Source organism: Pseudoliparis swirei, chromosome 10, assembly GCF_029220125.1.
Source record: "Pseudoliparis swirei isolate HS2019 ecotype Mariana Trench chromosome 10, NWPU_hadal_v1, whole genome shotgun sequence".
Lineage (NCBI taxonomy): Eukaryota > Metazoa > Chordata > Actinopteri > Perciformes > Liparidae > Pseudoliparis > Pseudoliparis swirei.
Window position 1 is genome coordinate 15,671,467 of NC_079397.1, and position 7,857 is coordinate 15,679,323.

The 7,857-nt window shown below is 44.0% G+C and overlaps 1 protein-coding gene across 1 annotated transcript in view; it reads right to left on the reverse strand.

The window, feature by feature from the left end:
• The window catches only part of large1 (LARGE xylosyl- and glucuronyltransferase 1), an 82,713-nt gene extending 77,048 nt beyond the window's left edge, over positions 1-5,665 (reverse strand). Inside the window, exon 1 of the mRNA XM_056424539.1 lies at positions 4,081-5,665. The gene's annotated coding sequence lies outside the window, so the exon portion shown is untranslated. The remainder of the gene's footprint in view (positions 1-4,080) is intronic.
• Between the last annotated feature and the right edge of the window lie 2,192 nt (positions 5,666-7,857).

The window sequence follows — 7,857 nt, forward strand, 5'->3', positions numbered from 1 at the left end:
CACCAATAAACCAAACACACAAGAATAAAAAATATATATATATATATAAAAAACAGGGATGAAAGATATAGAAGCATACAAAGCAAAATATAAAATAAAATATATATGTATATATACAACATATATGCATACACAATACACAATACTAATGACAAATTAAACTAAATATAAAAACACTAAATATATATATCTTCCCTTTTTTCCCCTGAAGGGTTGTTTGGGAGTTGTTCCTGATCCGATGTGAGGTCAAAGGTCAAAGGTCAGGTCTCTTTGTGGTTATAGGTTTCATTTTATTAGCCATTTACTCAAAGGTTGCCCCAGTTGCAGAAACTAGATGCATCAATTGAATTTTAAGGAGAACTAATGTAGTCCTAAACAACATCCTGTAATGAGATTATAACGGTAAATAAGGTTACACCTCTCGTTTTAACTCCATCAGAGGTGTTCATTTAACTGCAGTATGAATTTGTCATCTATTAAAGAGAACAAACTCCTTTCTGTATTAAGTTATTGTTTTAATGAAGATCGCGGTAACAATGCAGCTCAACAGCAACGCAAACTAAAGTCTCCCAAATGACCATGAAGTTGAATCCACAACTCTTTTAAATAACAACTCAGCGTTATAACCTTCATGCGTGAATTATTTACTGCAGGACTGTGGTATTACTCTGTATTAGTTTTAGCTAGACGCGCCTTAATAGCTTCTACTGACCTTCAGAGAGAATGTTTAAACACAATATAACACTATAAATGTTGTCCTCCTTCACAGGAGGAACTACGGAGAGAAGGAAACATTACAGATGAGAACAGACGTATTAACATGTGAGAGTTGTACAAGTACATCCATCCTTCCATACGATTCGTGTAAGTGTGTGGAAAGCAAAAATGAGCTTACAGTATATGACTTTCAGCCTTGCATCTGGAATGATTATCATAATTGTGATATTTGTCTTTAAGATGAGCAAGATATTTGCTGACATTGCCGTGGCTCGGTGGTCACAGTTGTAGTTGAGGAGGAAACTCTTAACCCTCCTGTTACCTTTACATTTACTCACATATTTTACCCTCGGGGTCAATTTGACCCCAGCAATTAAAACCTCCAGAGAATTATTAGAATTAATATTGTTTCCCAAGTTTAAGTGTGAGGTACTTTATGTTTGTTTGTTGACTACCTAAATAGCCCTTTAAATATATAAAAAAGTTGATATTTCTTATATGTTTGACACAGTGAAAAACAGCCTGGGGTCAAATTGACCCCAAAGAACACCGACATTAAACATTGAATGGGGTCAAATTGACCCTAAAGGTAACAGGAGGGTTAAGGTGCGTTCACACCAAAAGCGAAGCGATTTTTCGCGTCGCCCAAAACGCGTGACTTTACTCGCTCGACCGTTCGCCGTGTTCTCGCCGTAAGCGTCGAGATGCTCCGCGAGGGGCGGGGCTTATCTCCGTGTCTCGTCTCCGTAGAGACCGTCATCATCTCCTTCATCCACCACGGAATAACTCACCACTAGTTCTGCTTCATACTTGTTGAGGACGTCCCACACACTGACGCCCTCGTGTTTGGGTTCATGACATTAATATAATATATATATTTATACATGACATCACCCGTAGGCTCACTCAGCGCGGTCACTTTCACCGATGAAGTCACCGTTACGTCTGAAAGACTTCCGCTTCCAGCTACGAGAGCGGAAACTCGAGCCGATTGGCCCGAGTTACGAGATGACCGCCTCAAAGTTTAGAGAAGTCCAAAGATACAGTTGAAGAAAAGCCAGTGCCTACATCAAACATGGTGGATCTGGCCAGGCTGTCCGTAGAGGTCAAACGCTCCATCAGCTTCATCCCTCATTAGGTTTTATCGGAGCGTGACCCGTATCTGCATCGGAGGCATCGACTTCCATTATATCTCCAGTGATTACACGGCGAGGAGGGCATCAACTGAACGTGGCTGTTTAATGCCGTACATCCCCCTAAGAGTCGGCTTCCACGCTCATTACGGAACAGACGGACATGATACTGATGCGGAGATATTGATCGTCTTCTCATTGACCCATAGGTGCAAGTGTCTGTATCCAACGGTGAGGTGCTCTCAATACAAGCATACGAAGACCGTATCAAGCAGTGGGTCAGAGTTCGGTTTCTTCCATGCGTTGCTCGAAATGTTGTAAAACGATGGGAGCTTAAGGTAAAAATGTGATATATTCCATCTGACAGCAGCAATAGATGGCTTTATACGTTTTTCATGGCGAAGTAAGATATTTAATTATGCCTCAATACAGTCGAGAACATCAGAGATCACACCAGATATTCTCGTTACGCTTCCATTGACAGGCTCATGTTACAGTTAAATAATTTACAGATTCCACATGGGTTGTCAAACGGTTGTCCAATGAAAGATGATGAGTTCATTATTTGAGGAGTTATTCGAGAGAAAATTAATCATGACATGTTTAGGGCTTAATTGAATAACTCATGACTGGTGAATCCCCATTAGTTGCTGCCGTTTGATGAAGTTTGTAATGCTCGAGTGTGACTTGAGGCCAGTCCACTCCGGGTCAGGAACAACTGTGTCTTTAGTTCAACCCAGCCAGGACACACACACACACACACACACACACATCGCCACTGCCCAGTGAAAACCACACTTCATCCTGGAAGTGTTGTGATTTCCATTAACACTCCTTTAGGGGCTTAGCCATGTTTCCTCCTCACTGCAATGGAGCCAGTGGACAGAATGACAACATGCGCCGTCCCACAGATGAAACTTCCTTTATTAAAAGAGTTGTTTCTTTCCTTTTTCCCCGTGAAAGTTTTTTAAAATATTGTTGTTGTTTCTCCTGATCCGATGTGAGGTCCTGTACAGGGATGTCGTATGTCTATAGATTATAAAGCCCTCTGGGGAAAATTCGTAAAGTGAGCTATATAAAATAAACTGAATTGAATAAGAAGAAGAAGACGTTCTGTATACCGGCTGTTCATTGGAGATGCAAAACCGGGTTTTTTTCTACAAAAACAAAAAGCAATGGTCGGTTTTACTCTGATTAGACAATATTAGGTGATTCTCATTCTGGAATTGTCCATGGAAAAAAAAAACACAACTATTAATAACGTTACCGTCAATAGTTATTGTATGTTACTATTTTATTTTGCTTTCCTTTCCACCACAACATACAATAACTATTGACAGTAACGTTATTAATAGTTGTTTATACAGCTTTACTTTGGGTGTACGTGTATTTAACTTGAAGTGCTATGTTCTTCCATGCTAAAAGGAGAAGCAACAATGGGGAGGTCTGAATGACTTCGGTCTGCCGCCTCACGGTTCCGCCTTCACCGCAACTGTTGCCTTCATGCTCGCTCCGGTGTTACGCATGTGGCAGCTGGCGCGCCCGCCCGCGCGCGCTCAAGGAGCAGCACGCGCAACACCAGAGGGGGACACGAATTAGCATACTAAAAATAAAAGAAATGTCTGGAAGATGACGAGTCGGAGAGCGACAGCTTCTAAACCAGGATTAGAACTGCGCGTTAACCCGCGGGGGGTTCAAGGACCGCTTCGCCAGGTCTATGTTTGGATGATGGAGAGCCGGTGTTACGGTTTAAGAAGCGACCGTGTTAACTGGCGACTTTGAACCGAACGCGTCCGTTGTTGCCGTAGTTACGACGGCCTTTCGAATAGAAGTTAGCCGTCCTCGTGAATGCCGCTTGGTTGCTAATGGTGTTAAACCGTGTCAAACCCTCTCACATACATAATAATATACCGTATGCTATACATTTAACAATGCGGCATTCACGAGGGCAGCTATACGCGTTCTCTTCCTATTTTCAACAGCTCTCTTGTAACTACGATACCAACGGACGCTTTCAGTTCAAAGTCGCCAGTTAACACGGTCGCTTTTTAAACCGTGACACCGGCACGAGCCGCGTCGCTGCCTGAACTCTGGTCCAGCAAACAAGAGGCTTCGTCGAAATACAAACATAAGGACCCTTAACGGTTAGAAGAAGTGAAACACACATGTCGAGCTCCACATATCCATATTACATATCAAAACAGAGCAAGCTGGCTGGTGGAGCACTCACCTGATGCAGAGGCTTTAAAGTGCTGCCGCTAGAAATAGTGCGCCGGTAATAAGGAGCGCCTATAGGTCAGTCATATAGCTCAAAATGAGCTATACGTCCCGTGTAGTTGGAGCTTCGCCGGGGTTGTTTTTCTCAGCTGTTAGCCTCGGCCGCCAGCAGCTACAGCTGAGTCGTTATAGGTTCCCTCCCCGGCTGGATAGCGACGTAAAGAGCCTCCGACAGCTGGGCGGTGCGCAGCCTCGCGCTCCTCGCGCGCCCCGCGATGCCATCGACGGCGGCGGCGGCGGCGGCGGCTCTGGATGACTGTAACCTGCGGCAGGCGAGCGACACACCGTCGGGAGGGGAGCAGCGGACCGCGGCGGCCTCGACACCAGGAGCACGGGGACTCGGTCGGTGAAGCTCGGTTAGTCCGAATTATTTCTTAGCGTGCAGTAAAACATATATATATATTTTTGTATCTATTTATAATATGTATCCCTTCTACGGAGCTGCTCCGGTGTCGCTCTGCTGGTGTCTGAGTCGTCGGCCTCAACACAGCAGATTTCTTCCTGACAAGCATCCAGCGTCCAATCACAGCGCTGCATTACGAGGGGGCGGGGCCATAACACGGACTGGATTATAACGGACTGGAGTCTGAACTTGATCACAGTACTGGTCCACTTCAGCCAGAGAAATAGATGAAGAGTTGGACGGACATTCCCACTCAGATCATGGCACGTGGGAGAAGTTTGCCTCCTTTTCCCCCAGAAATCTCCTTAGGTATATTAATTAAATTCAGTTTATTTTGTATAGCCCATTTTAACAAATTACAAATCTGCCTCAGAGGGCTTTACAATCTGTACAAATAGACATCCCTGACCTTTGACCTCACATCGGATCAGGAACAACTCCCAAACAACCCTTTCACGGGGAAAAAAGGGAAGAAACCTTCAGGAGAGCAACAGAGGAGGATCCCTCTCCAGGATAAATGTCATGTAACATGCAATAGATGTCATGTGACCAGAAGGAATCATTACAGAGTAACAACACATTCAATGAGTATGACAGAGTGTATGAATAGTTGGTAGTAGGCATGGACCCGATCCAGACCTCCATGATCCATCAGGCAGATGGAGGTAGAGAGGAGGAGTGGGCGGAGTCTCAACAGGGCCATGGCATAGTTCATAATCAAACCGGGAATAATCCCCACTCCTCCTCTTTAGACTCCTATGATACACTTTAATGCATTCATATTTTTGTATAGTTCTTAATTTATGTTGTCCAAATAGCTGTTTTGCACTTTATTACTTTATTACTATAATTATTATCAATACTACAAGTCACTTTATGTTGGACAACAGAGAAACTTACTTTCAGATTTTCTGTATTCACAAATGGAAGAAGTGACAATACAGCTGACTTTGACTTTGGGTTTTAAAAGTATCATGATTTGGGTGAAAATGAACCCTTAATGGAAAAAGCCAACTTTGTTTGGCTCATTTGCCTCATTTTCTGGAACCAGTGCCTAATATCAACTAAAGTAAAAATGTGATGTACGGCAGAGTTTAGAATCAGAAATATTTGTCTCAGAGGGCTTTACAACCTGCACATCCGACATTTCTGTCCTATAGGACCTCATGTCAGATTCACAAGGGAAGAAACCTTCAGAGAGGTGAGAGAGAGAGATAGAGAGAAAGCCAAAATACAAGACGACGAGAGAATGATAAGATCTGTTATTGTCCCTCTTCGCGCTGTTGAGGCGAGGTCAAGATGAGCTGAACTCTGCTTTCAGAGTTCAGGAACAGTTTAATTTAGAAGAACACCGTGATGCATCTCCACCACACAGAGCCACAGAGGAGGATCCATGATGAACAGCATTACAGAGTTACAACACAGAGGACAACAGACGTTATTAAATTAAATAAATCACCCATAATTCAAATAACTTCAAATGTATTATGAATCATGAAGAGCATCGTACTTATTATTTTCAGACCATTTGATCATTCGTCAACACCCAACGCCTGCGAGGAAACACAGACTTCAAACACCATGAGGAAGTTTACTGATGATACAGCATCTGTGGGAGTGATCTCCCACGGTGATGATGCAGCCGACAGGTAGAAGTGTACCGCCCTGGAAGAAGGGCGCCAGGGTAAGCATCTCTCCTTGAACGTTGCCAAGACCGAGGAGGTCATTGTGGATTACATGAAAGGGCGGGGGGTCAAACTGATTTAACCTTACCTGTGAATAAATAATAAACTATTTGTGCTAGTTAGAACCTCCCAAAAATATCTCATGTTTAACCGCTACGGAGACATCAGAGACAGCGGAGCATTTAAAAAAGTCCAGCCGAGATCAGGCTGCTCTCGGCGGCCACAGAGCGCTGACCGCCCGGCGCTGCGGAGCTCACTGAGCGAGCAGAACCTCAAATATACGCCGCATATTCTTATTCGGCTGAATCATAACAAACCGACCAGAGACCAGCTTCTCGCCTGAAAACATCCTAAAATGACATTCCGTGACTCGACAACAGTAGTGTTTAGAAAAAGTCAACTGTTGGTTGTTTATTTTCTCCTCCGCTATTGTTTACCGTTGTGAAATGCATTCTGGGATATCATGACCTTGACCTTGACCTTTGACCCGATCGATCCCAAAATCTAATCAAATGGTCCCCGGATAATAACCAATCATCCCACCAAATTTCATGTGATTCGGTTTAATACTTTTTGACTTATGCGAATAACACGCATACAAATAAATAAATACACGCGATCAAAACATGACCTTCCGCATTTTCAATGCGAAGGTAAAGAGCAGCGCTGTAGATGTAGGTGAAACATGTAGGAATTTTAACTCTGGTTTCATTCAAAACACTCATATCAGACTCAGATGGTAGCCCATTAAATATGGTGACGGTAATTGGCATTGAGTGTAATATAGATGGAATTCATGGCGTTATCTGTTCCTCGACTGAGGAAAATATCTCTGGGGAGGAAAACACCCACAAGCAGCAATTACCACCATCTGTACAGCATGCTCTCGCTCACAAACACACTCCTCTGCTTCTCATTTGATATTAAATCAACCAGCCAAAATTAAAACTCCCCATAGAACCGGAAGTCGAGCGAGAAGAGGGTTTTTACTGGAGTGAACCGGCCTCTGTTTCCCCTCCCACTGAGCTCGCTCTGTTTCACACTGCTGGGGCGAGCAGGGATCCATGGGCTGAACCAAGCCACCCTCCTGGAGAGAGCAGAGGCCAATTGTGCCTGGACCTCCTGTTATGTGAGCTTTGTTCTGTCCTCTGAAAAATACCGTCTGAAAAGCCACGGCTCTCTCTGGGAACATGCTATTTGAGGTCGGCATGCTGCGTGAAAACAATTTCGCAAATAAATCATTTCGCCTTAATGAGACCTCATGGGAGGCAAACTAAGTTGCACTTCAAATTGCTGTTGGGGCCTCACACTGAATATTTCTCCTGACCTTTAAAACAAATTTGAAAGCAGTTCATGCAAGTTCTCAGTTAACATTTCAGATACAAACGATGCTGAAGCTTCAGGATGAGTTCAGCGAGACAAGCAGTGCTGAACGAGACCGCCGCTAGCACAGCTGATCACCGTTGTGGAATGACTTAATGGGTTGATGCCAGGCTCATTTGCTCCGTACGGAGCCGACAGATGACCAAGCTGAACCTATCGTAGGCTTGGACTGAAGACGCACGTCTCACCGAGAGGCTGAAGTTGCAGCTCATTTTGTCTCTGTGACATTGTCTCGCGGCCGTCGTAATTCTGACTCCAT